The sequence below is a fragment of the Amblyomma mixtum genome, chromosome 5, assembly GCF_055824585.1.
Source record: "Amblyomma mixtum isolate Tamu chromosome 5, ASM5582458v1, whole genome shotgun sequence".
NCBI lineage: Eukaryota > Metazoa > Arthropoda > Arachnida > Ixodida > Ixodidae > Amblyomma > Amblyomma mixtum.
Window position 1 is genome coordinate 185051940 of NC_143016.1, and position 14375 is coordinate 185066314.

General features: G+C 47.9%; 1 protein-coding gene and 1 pseudogene across 1 annotated transcript in view; both read left to right on the plus strand.

Moving 5' to 3' along the window:
• The first annotated feature begins 888 nt into the window (after positions 1–888).
• LOC149345100 (uncharacterized) overlaps positions 889–14375 on the plus strand; it is a 74838-nt gene continuing 61351 nt past the window's right edge. Inside the window, exon 1 of the mRNA XM_089547366.1 lies at positions 889–1070. The gene's annotated coding sequence lies outside the window, so the exon portion shown is untranslated. The remainder of the gene's footprint in view (positions 1071–14375) is intronic.
• Positions 5536–8317, plus strand: LOC149345101 (uncharacterized; annotated as a pseudogene).

Consider the following 14375-nt stretch of genomic DNA (forward strand, 5'->3'; position numbering starts at 1 on the left):
TCAGATGGTTGGATCGAAGATTGGAGCGTCCCCTTTGAAACGCGGCGGTGGCAACTGCCACCGGGATCGGCTTGTTTTTCATATTTATTTTTGTTTAACTGTGTCGTAAATTGCTAAAGTTGTCCATTTTCTTGAAATAATTTTTCCTACACTTCTAACCTTCTGTCACCTCTCTGCATTTGAGCCACCAATCTTCCAAACGCTTTTTGCTAACGTCCACCGCAAATTTCTTTGCATTACCATTGTTATATTTAAACCCTACAGCCTCAGGAAGACTTACTGTGCCTGCATCGACATCCGGATGGATGCCATCACATTTGAGTATGAAATGTTGAATTGTTTCTACAAATGTGCCGCACACAGCAAATGTGTCATTTTCTTCGTTAAATTTATTTTTGTAGCTGCACATTCTAAGGCAGCCTGATCTAGCTTCAAACAGAAGGCCTCTTGAGTTATCATAGAATGATTCCTTTCTGATCTGCCTTTCATAGTATCGATATGGTATGATTCTTCCATCCATGCGAGGAGCGCAGCATGGCCCAGGTTGCGATCCCTATCCATGATACCGTTTGTGTTAGCGCGCTGACACCAGCCGCACCTCGGTAGAGAGAAAAGCAGTGTACCATGTGGTTGTGTTTCTCTTCTGCTCTCTCTTTTTCCGAGAAGGGGGAGCACGGACGAGCTAGCCCCCTCGGCTGCCGTGCGCTCTTGTCATGCTGAGCCATGCCACGGCCGGTCTCGACGCGCGCGCTCTCTCGCGAGAGAGCGCGCGCGTCGAGACCGGCCAAGACCGGCCGTGGCCATGCTGATACCGGGATGGCTTTGCACGTGGGGCTTCCTCCTCGCACACCAGAGCTTTCTCCTTCTCCTCCCTCTTGGTTCGCTCTTCAGAGGGCTCTCCACACGCTCTCTCCACGCCCAGTTGTTGTCTGCACTTCTGTTGGGGCGGTCGGCTCGTTGTTAGTGCCGCCCGTAGAGACGCCAACGCCATCGTAGCATCGCTCACACGTGGACTCTAGAAGACTTCGACACAGCGCGTCATACTTCTTCTTGCCTGTCAGACCTTTACGGTGAGTGAAAACAAGTTCCTACCAAGGTGTTCTTTGCTGCGCTCTGGAAGCTTTCTTTCATTCGAATTCGCCCTAACCTTACGCGAGGCCTCCTTTCCGCGAATTTTCGTTGGAGGAAGCTAGCTTACTCTGAAAGCTCCACTCGCGTGCCGCGCGTCTCGGTTTGAGGGTTCCTTCACAAGCTTTATGCGATCGCCCTTATTTAATAAAAAAGTCAGTCACACAAATGTGGAATTGGTTGCTAATATACAGGAGGAGCTAACCGATTTCTGCCGCCAGAACAATTCCGCCAGTTTCCATCGGCCAATAGGACGCCGAGTAGGGAGTTGCATTTTTGGGGCGACAAACATGGCGGCGCCCTTCGAAGCTGAACCCCTCGGTAATAACTGGTTTGTGAGGAAAGGAAACGACGCAGTAGTTGTCTCACATATCTCGGTGGACACCCGAACCGCGGCGTAAGGAAAGGGAGGAAGGTGGCAGGGAAAGAGAAAGAGGGGCCGTGGCGGAGGTCTCCGGAATAATTTCGACCCCCTGGCGGTCTTTGACGTGCACTGACATCACACAGCTCGCGGGCGCCTTGCGTTCCGCCTCCATCAGTTCGGTCTGAATTCTTCGTTGTTGCTGGCTTTTTCATTGCGTTCGCTGGCCATAAATACATTTGCTTATTTTTTTTTATTTAGATGGACGATTCTGCCACATTTAGGCTTAAGAGGACCGCAGGTTTGTTGACAGACATGGTTCTCGTCCTAACAACCAGATGGCGCCACTAGGCTGTGCTGGGCGGAAAACTCGCCCATCCGGTGTAAAAAAGGGAATGCGTAACGTACATGATCGTCATGCCATTGCGTCGCTGTTTGCATTCGCGGAACTAAAACTGGGAATGTAAGAAATGGCGTAACCTCTCGCAAAATACCTGCTTTCAGCGTACATTAGCATGCATACGGTCGCCAAGAGCGGCGACGTGGTTGCCGCGAGGTGTGAACGAGGCAACATTCCGGCGGATTTCCCTCGCTCTCGCCGCCGAATGCCCAAGTGCGACCGAGCCGCACCGGTGTGGAATCTGAACGCAAAATCTTCGTCTAGGTGCACTTCCATTGCATTAACCGCGTCGCGAAGCGATCTAGTTGTTGGAGGATATAGGTACACTTCATCGAATACGTATTCACAAGCACGGTTAAAAATTGGCGTGTAGTCGCCCCCGTAGCGGTCAGTCCACGCTGCCGTTTCTCCCGCATGTTCAGCTGCGCTCACGCCGGGCTGTCGTCCTTGCGTCGTGTCTCGCTGCCCGCGCGAGTGCGCTGAGTCACTTGTGACAGCAGTGAGGGGAAGCGTGCCTCTAGGGCCAGGAGCGAATAAAGCATGTATGAAGGCAGCTGCTCGCTGTCTTGACTCTGAGCAGGCACCAAGGATGACGACCTTACTTAGGGCTCCTCAGTAAGCAAGCTTTCAGACTGACATGAGGGGGCCTCACTGCAGTGAAGGCTTCCTTACTGAGCTACGGAAGCTCTCAGAGTTTTGGGGTAAGAGATTTTCTTGTAGCATCCAGTGTGTCTCACGAACAAATGATGTTTGCGCATTGGACAAACGGATAGCGTTCGTGTTTGGCCACGCTTTTCGCCATTTTGTTAACCGTTTGTCATCAGCAGTGCCGGCTGGAGTCGATAGTCTTTTATACACGCCGGCGGCCGTTCGGACTGCTCCACTGACACTGAAAATGGCTGCTGCCGCTGTGTCGTTGGAGGCGTTAAATGTGCGGTCTATAACATTCTTCTCTCAATTAAAGGGTTATGCGATTTGGCTGCACTCTCTGCACACGTACAAGGCGTGCAGCAGTTTCGCCTGCCTAGCACTCTCCGAATTGGAAGAGCAGATATAGTGCAGAAATATGGCGGCGCCCATGCGTAGGTCGGCAACAGCAAAGATATGACAGTAGTGTCATAATAAAACCATGAGGGTAATATTTTGAAGTGAGGAGGTGAGTGCCTGTTCGCGGTGTGATAATAGGCCTCTCCCTGGTGTAAACAGTGTGCCCGATGGGCGAAATATTCCACTTTCGGTTCTGAACCAGTTTTACCGCGGTCGAGTGCTCCCCCGCCCTATTTGTTCCCCGATTCGAGACGCCCCGCAGCCTTTGTTCTCCCTCTGAGAACCTCCACGGTACGGTGCATGTTTTGCCCATCGGTCCAGAAACACGTGCGCTGATGACGTAGGCCGGGAGAGACCTATTGTAAACTGAAGGGCTCAAGTCGAGCACCGTGGGCACCATTTTAGCGCATATTCGTGATCGTTGCAGCTGATTAATCAATATTAGATAAAGTCACCAGAAGTTGAAAAACATAACAGAATTCCATTCATGACATTTCGGCTGGAGGGCCAGCCTTTTCCGAGTGTACTACAGCATTGGAAACATGCAGCTTTTAAAGCACGCAGGATGTACAGGAATAGCGTGAAGCACAAGTGCAAACAATGAGGAGGTGGGAAAAGGCTGAAAAAGAGGGGAAAGTGACAAAAGAAAATGGTGAGAACTTGAACAGGGGGGATCCACTGACGCGGATGCAGGTGTTCGGAAGGAGGGAAGGACAGGAAAATAAGGCGGGGGGGGGGGGGGGGTGGAAATACCTTTCCCCACCATCTCATGGCTTTCTTAGAAAAAAAAAACAGGGGTGAGGCTCAAACTGTCGCCTGTTACCGCATTTCGGTGACAAGTGGAAAACGCTTGACCCCTGTGCGTTGAGCAGGTATCATTTCAGGAGAAACTAGTAGGGATGAGGGTCAGCAGAAATGCCAAAACGGAGCACCTCAGCAGAAACACTATTGCACACGACTGCAAAACCCCACTCAGGGAGCCGTTGTGACAGCACAACAGGGGCCGAATCCACGAAAGAGTTCGCTTTGGAACGCGTTCGCTTTCTCTCTTGCCACCTCGCTCCATTGGTCGTGTGTCGTCACCGCTGGCGGTGACGTCACTTCAGGGAGGCGGGAACACTGATTTTGTTTACGTCACGAGACATGTCAATCACGTGAGAGAGAACGCGTTCGGTCGCTGTGTGCGGAACTCTGAAAGTGGCGTTCGCTTCAGCGCGAGGAGAGACATGCCGGTACCTCCCGCCGCCCCGCTGTTGTTCGCGGTGCTCAGCGAATGTGATCGGCGGCCCCGGCGATCGCGCGTGCATGACAATCCTTTCGACATGCCTGACGATGCTTTCCGAAGGCACTTCAGGCTGTCGAAGCTACTTGTACGCCAGCTATGCGAAGAGCTCAAATCCCACCTTGGACCAACGAGGAAAAGTGCGCTCACAACAGAGCGCAAAGTACTCTGCGCCCTACGGTTCTTCGCTACCGGGGGCTTCCAGGCGGCAGTCGGCAGCGAGGCAACTATACGGCTCCCGCAGTCGTCTGTGAGCCGTACTATTTTGGCCGTCGCTCAGGCAATCGTGCGTGTCGGCACGCAGAAAAACTGGGTGTTGTTTCCTTCGACTCCCGAAGAGAAGTCCCGCGCCAAGGCAGAGTTTTTGGAGCGTGGTCTCTTCCCCGGCGTCATCGGGTGCGTCGAGCTCAGATGAAGGCTTCACCATGTAGGTATGTTCCTCTATGAACTCAACGAGCACTTCACGCTGGCGCATCGAGACGTGCGGGCCCAGGCGACAACCTTTGTGCGTTGACATGACGACTAGTGAAAATGTCAAGCTGACAAGTGCTGACATGTGAAAAGTCTCCCGCGCAAGTTCAAAATGCCTATCGTCCCTCTCGCGAACACAAAATAAAACAACACAATTGAGAGCGCCCTCTCGGGAACGCAAAAGGAAACAAACCAATCAAGAAGCATTGAAACCGTCTCAAAATAAAATCTATGCTTATTTTATAGGCTCTGAGTAATAAATTTGCAGTATTATAGCCAAACGCATTCATTTAGAGGTTAAAAACGCAAAGAATTTAGCATATGTCCCCTTAAAAATACAAGCAACCGAAATGGAACCGCCCAACAAAGCCGATTGGCTGTTGCCAGCCCCCTTGACCTCCCGCAGTGTTTTTCCCACCCTTCTCCCGCCGATGTCAACGTCAAAATGACGTCACGACAAAGCGAACGCGTTCCAAAGCGAACTCTTTCGTGGATTCGGCCCCAGGATACAAGAATAGGACACCCGCGAGAATCGCACGTTTCAAATCTATGCTTACACAATCACTCCGTACATACAAAAAAGAGAACTAGAAACGAACTGCAGTAAGACAAATGGGACTGCAGGATTATTCGGTTTTAAACACATGTAAGTTGCCCCAGTATATATATACATCTATATATATATATATATATATATATATATATATATATATATAGCAGGTATTCACATGACGTCACACGCTAGGATCGCTGCAGTCGATCGCAGTCGCCACCATATTCGTGGTCGTCCGCTTCCGCCTGCCGCCGCTGTGAAACGACTGTGCTGCTGTGCCGTGTCGATGCGATGTCTTCAGAGGAAACAGCGCAGTGCAGATCGGTCAGAATGCGGTTAAGCGCGTACGCACGTGAGTTGAAAGAGCCTGAAAAGTCGCGCTATGTGGACAAGGTGCGATTGTGCGGCGCGGTCGACCCTCTTGACTTGAATGAAGGAGAAGTGAAGTGCGACGTTAATCTTTTGCCACGTGTGGACCTCACTGACATAAAGGATTACCTCGTCCATGCAACCAGCTTTATAACTAGAGAGCAGCTGAAATGCTACAAAGCATTGGAAGCCCACAATTACCTCACCAGCGGTTGGGTGCGGGAACCGCGCCTCAAAGTTCTCGCCGACAGCCGAGTTGTCATCGTAGGCAAGGTAAGCTCGTTTGTTTTCTTGCTGCACAGTTACGCGTTGCTTCACGGGTTTAATTGTTGTGAACCGCAGTGATCGCGTGGTATCGAGCATTGATGTAATTTTTTAAGGCGGAAGCCTTTAATGCCTCATCGTTGTAAGCAGGAGTTGTCGACAGAAAATGTCACGCTTTTCAATTGGTCGAAATGCTCGTGACGTCACAGTGCGCGAATTTCAAATGGGGCCAATTGTACTTTGGCTAGTAACCATGCAACCAATCAAAGGGATCGTATAGTGATGCTCCAACTAAGTTGGACTGAGTTTAGTTAATTGCTTAATTAATCAATTAGCCTAATTAAGATAGAGGAGAATGAAGAGGTCAGAAGAAAGATGAAAAGAAAAGAAAGACGCGCGGCGTCCGCGGAAGGAGACGCTGCTGAAAAAAACAGATAAGTACGAAGCCGCGTTCCCTCCACCACCACGCACTTCCCCACTCAGTTCGACGTTGCTCGTTTCATATACGTTGTGTCGAACATCCTAGACAGTTCCAACAATTGACAGGTGAATGACAGAACACGATGGATAGAAATGCAATAATATAAATATGAAATAGCCTAATTAACCTTTCTAGTTAGACCGCATAAATCAATAAAACCGAGAACGAAATTGGTCGAGTTGGGGAATCGAACCAGGGTCTCCGGAGTGCGATACGAGCACGCTAGCCACTCCGTAATGCCAGCTGAATGGTTTGGAATGAACAAAGGCGCGTCTAGCTAATACGGCTTTTTCGTTCACTCCCATCTTCCCCCTTTCCCTTACGGCGAGGTGCAGGTGTCCACCCAGATATGAGAGATAGATACATTTCCTTTCCTCAAAAAATAAATTTACCGTCCAGCAAGGCGTACAGCCGAATTGGCGATGGCGTTCTGTGGACTCCCTGGCAGCGTTGCAAGACGCTGTCGCGTTCCACTCTTACAGGCGAAGCTTAACATGTTAACCAGACATCAGTAACACACGCAGACAGCCAATGGACGCGTCATTCGCTGGCAGCACTTGAATCATCATTCACAACCACATTCGTGAAAGAATGCTCTACTAAGGCTTTCGCCTTGCACCACTTTAGTCGCCAAAGTGACTCCTAATTTTTTGTTTTAATCGTCGTGTTTGCGAGAACGATTTAATGGCTTGGGAGTCATCGGCAGCGCCGGAAATGTGCCGACTGTTCAATCCAACACCGCGAAATTTTACCCGTTTTGTCACTGATTTAAGCTCTGTGTACGCCAGCGATCGCGGAGTGTCGAGAAGTGATGTTTGTTTTTTTATTTGGCGTTCCGCGAACACCTTTTGACTGCGCGTCTCACATCGGCAGCACCGTAAGTTGGTCTGCTGTTCGACTGTAACATTTAGCTGCCGAGACACTGACATTCATACGTTTTGTACCAGATCTTCACTGTAGCTTTTTGGCGCACGCATGTACAGTGGTGGGTTGCTAATTATTGCTCATAAGCTAATTGCTAGTTCTACTTTTGTGGCACCATCGCATAGTTACGCGTAAGCAACGTTTGCATTTTTCTAACGCTCTGCGAGATAGCAAATCTAAAGGATTTTGTAGATTTTGTTTTTTTCAACAGCTTATTCTCACTTTTATGCAGGTTCTACACTCTCAGTCAGTGAATGACAAACCACTGCACCCCTGGCTCCTCATACACCAAGATGGCAATGTGCAAGCTGCCCATTGCACAAGTAAGGCAGGCTTAGGGGAAGCCTGTTCCCACATTGGTGCAGTTTTGTTTTGCATACAGGCTGTTGTGCAGAGACGGGATGGACAAGCTTGCACTGAAAAAGAAAATGCCTGGCTTCCTCCACCAGTACGGTTCATTGAACCTAAACCTGCATCAGGTGTGAGCTTCACATCTTCAAAAATGAAGAAGAGGATAATGGATGGAGAAACACCATCTCGTGTGAAACGGCGATCAGTGAGCATTCAACCGACTACAGATGAGCAGTGGTCACAATTTTTGGCAACATGCCACCGAAGTGGGAGCCGACTTGCACTGTTGTCTTTGGAACCACAGTATGCGCACGAGTTCATCCCTGTTGCGACACAGTTTCCAAGTGCCATCCTCACAAACATGCAGCAGGACTATCAACCCACCACATGGAGTGCCGTGATGGAGAGATGTTCCCAGCTGGCTGAAAGCATCACAGTGGATCCACAGGTACAGAATGGCTGGCCTTTGTACTTGCATTTTTATCTAGCTCTGCTAATTTGGCTAGAGCATTAAAAAAAGCAAGCGAGTGTGCCTAGGCTGTAACAATTTGCTTTGTATTTCAGCTTGCAGATAACATCGAGAAGAATACAACAGAACAAGCCAAATGCACCAAGTGGTTCGCTTTCAGGGCTGGCCGCATCACTGCATCTAACGCAAAGGCAGTCTGCCGAACATCCCTGAGTGACCCTGCGATGTCACTACTGAGAAAAATTTGTTATCCTGAAACCACAAGCTTTTGGTCCCCACAGACTGCTTGGGGGAAAGAAAAAGAATCAAAAGGCAAGAGATGCTTACAAGGCTGTATCAGAAAATGTGCACTTAAATTTTGCATGCAAAGATTCGGGGCTGCACATTTAGCCGCCTCTCCTGATGGCGTCATAAATTGCATCTGCTGCAAAGAAGGCGTCCTAGAAATAAAATGCCCATATAATGGCAGGGAAGAACATGCTCGGGAGCTCACAAAATTGAAATCTTCCTGTATAACTCTTGTGGATGGGGCTGTCAAGCTTAAGAGTGACCACCCTTATTATTACCAGGTCCAGATGCAAATGTTTGTGTGCGAAGTGAACTACTGCGACTTTGTGCTGTGGACACTGAAGGACTTTATTGTGATCCGTGTTTACAAAGATACGCAGTTCTGTGATGCGATGGTGAAGCGCTGTGAACAATATTTTAAGACTATCCTTCTGCCCGAACTTTGCTTCCACTACTGGACCGAGAGGAGCAGTCGTGATCTTCAAGACACTGCTGAAAACAGTGGAAATTTGCCAGAAAATACTGAAGACACTTAGAGGAGTGACGGAAACCAACAAGACCCTGAGACCTCACAAGAGCAGGTTTATTGTTATTTCCAGGAGCCTGAATCAGGCAAGATGGTGATGTGTGACAACTCTTCTTGCAATTATGTGTGGTTTCACTTCAAATGCGTGAAGCTGAAAGCAGCACCAAAAGGAAATTGGTACTGCCGTGAGTGCAAAAAGGTGTAGCACTTGTAGTGCAATAACTTGCTTTTTCCTCACAGTAGCAGCATAGTGAAAATTAGAAATTTACAAAAGCTGAATGGTCTACCTCATCTTTGTCTGGAGTCACCCAAATGGAACAGTGGAGTTACTCAAATTGCATAGTGCTGCACATACAAAGGCTATCTTATCAAGCACAGTGGGTTCGTTTTCTCCAGATGCAAGCACCTCCACAGGCAGTGTGTACTTTAAAATTCGGTACTTGTTGCGGAGCAGTCCAATGACTCTCTCGACGTGAATCCTAACATTTGCAAGCCTTCGAGTCTTTTCCACTTCACATGCCGAAAGTTGGGGCTTGCCTTTGGTGAAAGCAGGAATTACAAGCTTTGCACAGTGAAGTCCAAAACTGTCCCCGATAGTAAAGCTCCTGTCTGCCTAAACATAATCTCCAGGCTGGAGGTTATTCAGTACGCCACATGTTTCTGTAATGACCTTGTCACTTGTGCGTCCACACCATCCACGAGAAATAAATGTGACTACACCCTGTGTAGCGAAAAAAACGTCAGTAGCGAAAAAAAAACAAGCCTGCTCGGGGGAGATCTGCGCATATGTATTACGCGACGGCGTATGCAGCTCGTTCGGTCGAAACGCCGTCGGCGTAGTCGGCAACGCGTGTCGGAAATAATCGTGCGCTGTGTAAAAAACTAAAAAAAATGCACCATTGTAATGTGTGGTTCTAGTGATTGATGACTGACACGTGTGTGATAGGCGATGACGAGTTAATGAAAGCATCGTAATTAGCTGCTTAGTTAGGAAAACGAAAAATTAGAAATAGGGGCTTGAAAGGCGTCAAAATGCCAGAATTAAAACACAATGCTTGATGCTAATTAGGAAGAAGTTTTGCGTGTAATTGATTAATTGAAAAAGGTGTCAAACTGCTCAGGATGCAAAGCGTAACCCGCTAAACTGTCGCGTCATACCCTTAAGGCGGGGCTTAAGTGTCATCTCTAATTTTTATAAATATTACGAAATATGCAAAAATTTCGTCCAAAAATTCTTTACCTTTGAAAAACGCTTTTGTAGAGAATTTTTTCGTATTTCTGCTGCTTTGTTTGGCTTCACGGCTTTCTACCGTAGCGAAACTTTTGGTGTTACATCTGAGTTTTTGGTTATTTAACACTGTTCTGCTAGTTATACAGCTGCAGCATAAGACTTGTCAGTAAAACGCGATGTTTAGTTGTCCGTGGCTTTTGACAAGCCACGGAAAAGCTATTTTTGACGCCATCAGTCATGCACTATCAGAATTCTACACCTCTTTCCAGAATTTTTACCATTCTCGCTCGGTCAATGCCAACTGGGAACTTTTTAAGACCCCTAAGCTATCCCTGAAAAACATGCACATTCCGTCCTTCATTGTAAAATCCGATTCTAACAAAGAATGGTTCAACAGACAACTTAAAAGACTTCTTAATAGGAAAAAACGACTGTATCGAACAGCTAGCTCGCATAACCATCCCGTAGCATGGGAAAGGTAACATCAGTGCGCAAGAGAATGTAACGAAAAATTTACCTCCACCAAGGAGAAGTTTTTTTCCTCCGATTTACATTCAATCCTCTTAACAAATCCCAATAAATTCTGGCGCATTCTCTCCCCGAAGACACGATCCAATAGAATTGAGCTTCTAGACGTTAAAGGGACACTGAGGAGAGCACTATTAATATTTTTTTTTATAGTAAAATCCGATAGTTCGGCATGTCATGGCTTTGTTGCCACTTGGCCGGCAGCGAAAGATGCATTTATTTCTAAGAAATTTGGATTCGAAGTTGAAAAAGTTTTTCCCGCCGCTCTGATTCAAACTTGGGATTCGTCTATGACGACAGAGGACTAAGAGACGTGAAACATGACGTGCACATGACGTAACGCAGACTCCGTGATTTCTGACTGCCAGCAGTGCGGCCTAGCAGCAGCCGAAAAGAAAGCTACCGCCGGCCGCACGTTGAAGGCATCTATCGGCTATTGCGGCCGTCGCTACAGTCGCTTCGATTACGTTTGCACTGGCGTTTTGCCAGCGTTACGATGGATCTCGTTCTCGAAGTCGTCAACGAAGTTCTCGCAAATAGACACCTTTAGCATACCGTGTACCTTGTTACCGCTAGCGGAATACCGGGAGCCCGTCTACCGCCGGAAAACAGGCGCTGATTTGTCCCGATGCTTCAGGAGCGCGCGTAGCAGCCGGGCACGTGGCGTCATCTGGCGACGTCAAGGAGATTTGCGCATGCATTGGCTGCGCCTCAGTGATGCATGGTTACTCGGTTCCTGGTGTTGCTAGAACCATTCGTTCTAGCAACACTGCTTTGTCCTATGACGTCATGACGCTTGTACTTGCGAGTTTGGCCTGTGGCGGCGATACCTGTATTTTGGTTCTTGCTCTTTTCTACGTTACAAGAGCTTTGTTGTCAGTATGAGTGGCGTTCTTGTAATCAGGAGCTGGTATTCTGTCGATACAAGCCAACTTCAATTTCTCCTCAGTGTCCCTTTAACCGTGAACCAATAGACAGTGATAAGAGCGCGATAATCCCAAATGAATATTTCTGTTCAGTGTTCCCCCAGCAGCTGGCAGTCCATATCCTTTTACAGCCATCTCAACAGTAAACATGCCCGAAATTACAGTCACTCCGGCAGGCATAGCTAATCAAATCAGTTCACTCAAGACTTCTTTATCGGCTGGTTGCGACCAGATCATCAGCAAACTCCTAAAAAATACCCGTGTAGTATCATGCTAGATACTGCGTCTAATATTTGCCCAATCATTCGAATCCGGAGACGTCCCTGACGACTGGAAATAGCAGAAATTTTACCGATCTTCAAAAAAGGTGACCGCACTAATCCTTCCAACTATCGCCCCATTTCTTTAACCAGCATCCCTTTAACCAGCGCTTGTCCTGTCGTCGCCTTTACTCTTGTCTCTAGCCTTTCGTGCGCTGTTTTTCAACCATAGATCATATCCCTTCCAAATTACTTGAACATGTTATATCATCCAGCCTAATGAGCCACCTCGATTCCATAAACTTCTTTTATCCCCATCAACACGGTTTTCGAAAACACTACTCCTGCGAAACTAAATTGGCTGAATTCACTCATGACATCCTTCACTTTATGGACGAAAACTTTCAAATTAACGCCATATTTTTGGATTTCTCCAAGGCCTTCGACCGTGTTCCGCACTCACACTTGCTCGCAAAGCTTACCTCTAGGCATTCCTGATAATATAACCTAGATCAATCAGTTTCTTCTCGGACGCAGACAATTCACATTAAGCAACGGCTACCACTCATCCCTTTCTGATGTTACTTCAGGTGTCCCCCAGGGCGCCAGCTTATCCCCTCTACTCTTCCTCATTAACATCAATGATCTCCCAGCTAATATAGCTACTAAACTAAGACTATTTGCGGACGACTGTGTCATTTACAAACCCATTCGTCATCTCACCGATAGCCACCTACTACAAAAAGACATTGATACTGTAGCCACATGGTGTCACACTTGGCTCATGCCTTTGAACCTGGACAAATGTCAACTCTTGCCGTTCTCCCGCAAACGAACAGTAATTAAGCATTCATACACAATCAACGCTACCCCGGTTGCCAAAACATCATCCTATAAGTACCTTGGATTACATCTTTCATCTTCGTTATCTTGGGTCAATCACGTCCAAACAGTGTGCTCTGATGCCTCACGTGTTCTCTGTTATTTACGGCGAAACCTGAAATCAGCATCCCCGGAAGTCAGAAAACTGGCTTATAAAACTTTCGTCCGTCCCAAGCTAGAATTTTCATCATTAATCTGGCAACCATCTCAAGCCTACCTCACTGCCGAACTCGAAGCCATCCAAAATCGCGCAACCCGCTTCATCACTTCTGAATACTCGAAAGAAATCAGCATCACTACACTTAAACGCTCTATCTCCCTGCCCACTCTAAAGTCGCGCCGCGTCATCTCCCGTCTTTGCCTACTGCACAGCTTCTTTTACCACCCTGCTTCCAGGCACCCTTTGTTGCAACCACCGCTCAGGACGTCCAATCGCCTAAGCCACAGCCTCCCCATAGCAGGTATCAGGAGCCGCACTTCAGCTAAGAACAGTTCATTTTCCCCCGACGCGATTACTCTCTGGAATGCCCCACCTAACGACATAGTTTTATGCGACGTTCGCAAATCATTTCGCACAAGACTCGCCAGTCATTTCCACAATGTGTAAGCATTCCATCTCTGTTATCATCAATCGTTCGTTGGCTTTCAACTTGCCGCCGCACATGCATTTCTTGCTTTTTCCGCATCATCCCATGGATGCCTTGATGCTCTTTATTTATTTATTTTTCTTGCATTTTTTAATTTGTAGTGTTTGTGTACATTGTGCCTGCCTTCATCATGCTTGTATTTACCCCAACTGTAGCCCCTCCTTATGTAATGCGCTCGGGCTCTTAAGGATGAAGTAAATGGAATGAAATGAACGATATGTTTCGTTCTTTGTTGCATTCTGCAGGGGTGCGTTCTAGCAATACCGCCATTTAATAATGTAGCAGATCAGGTTTTTTTATTTTTTTAGTTCGTTCTTATGTGTATGCATATTAGAGAAGAGCGCCGGTTCGTCGTACACCTCGCCGCATACCAAATGCATCTAAGCAGTGCACTGTGTGGGGCCGCCGCGGTGGCTCAGTGGCTATGGTGCTCGGCTGCTGACCCGAAAGACGCGGGTTCGATCCCGGCCGCGGCAGCTGGAATTTCTTTGGAGGAGAAATTCTAGAGGCCCGTGTACTGTGCGATGTCAGTGCACGTTAAAGAACCCCAGGTGGTCGAAATTTCCGGAGCCCTCCACTACGGCGTCTCTCATAGGCTTAGTCGCTTTGGGACGTTAAACCCCATAAACCAAACCAAACCAAACCAATCCAAGCAGTGCACTGTAGTCTGCAGTCAGGGTTAGAGCACCGAAGTGCACATGTCATTCCACGGCAGAATATATTCCTGAAGACCATGGTGACGAGGCCGACAAGTTTACACAAAAGATTATACCCCTTTCTTACAGCTTAAAGGCTGGTTCACGTGCTAGCGATTGAGCGACGCGTCGCAGCGAAAATTTCCAAGTTGTTGAAACCTTGTCGCTCATCGCAGCGACTACTAAAAACAGGCTTCCCCGCTGCAGCGGCAGGATTCGCTAGCGTTTTCGCTTGCATGTGATACAGGCTTGACAGAACTAGCCCACCAAGTCTTTGGATGTTACAAGATTA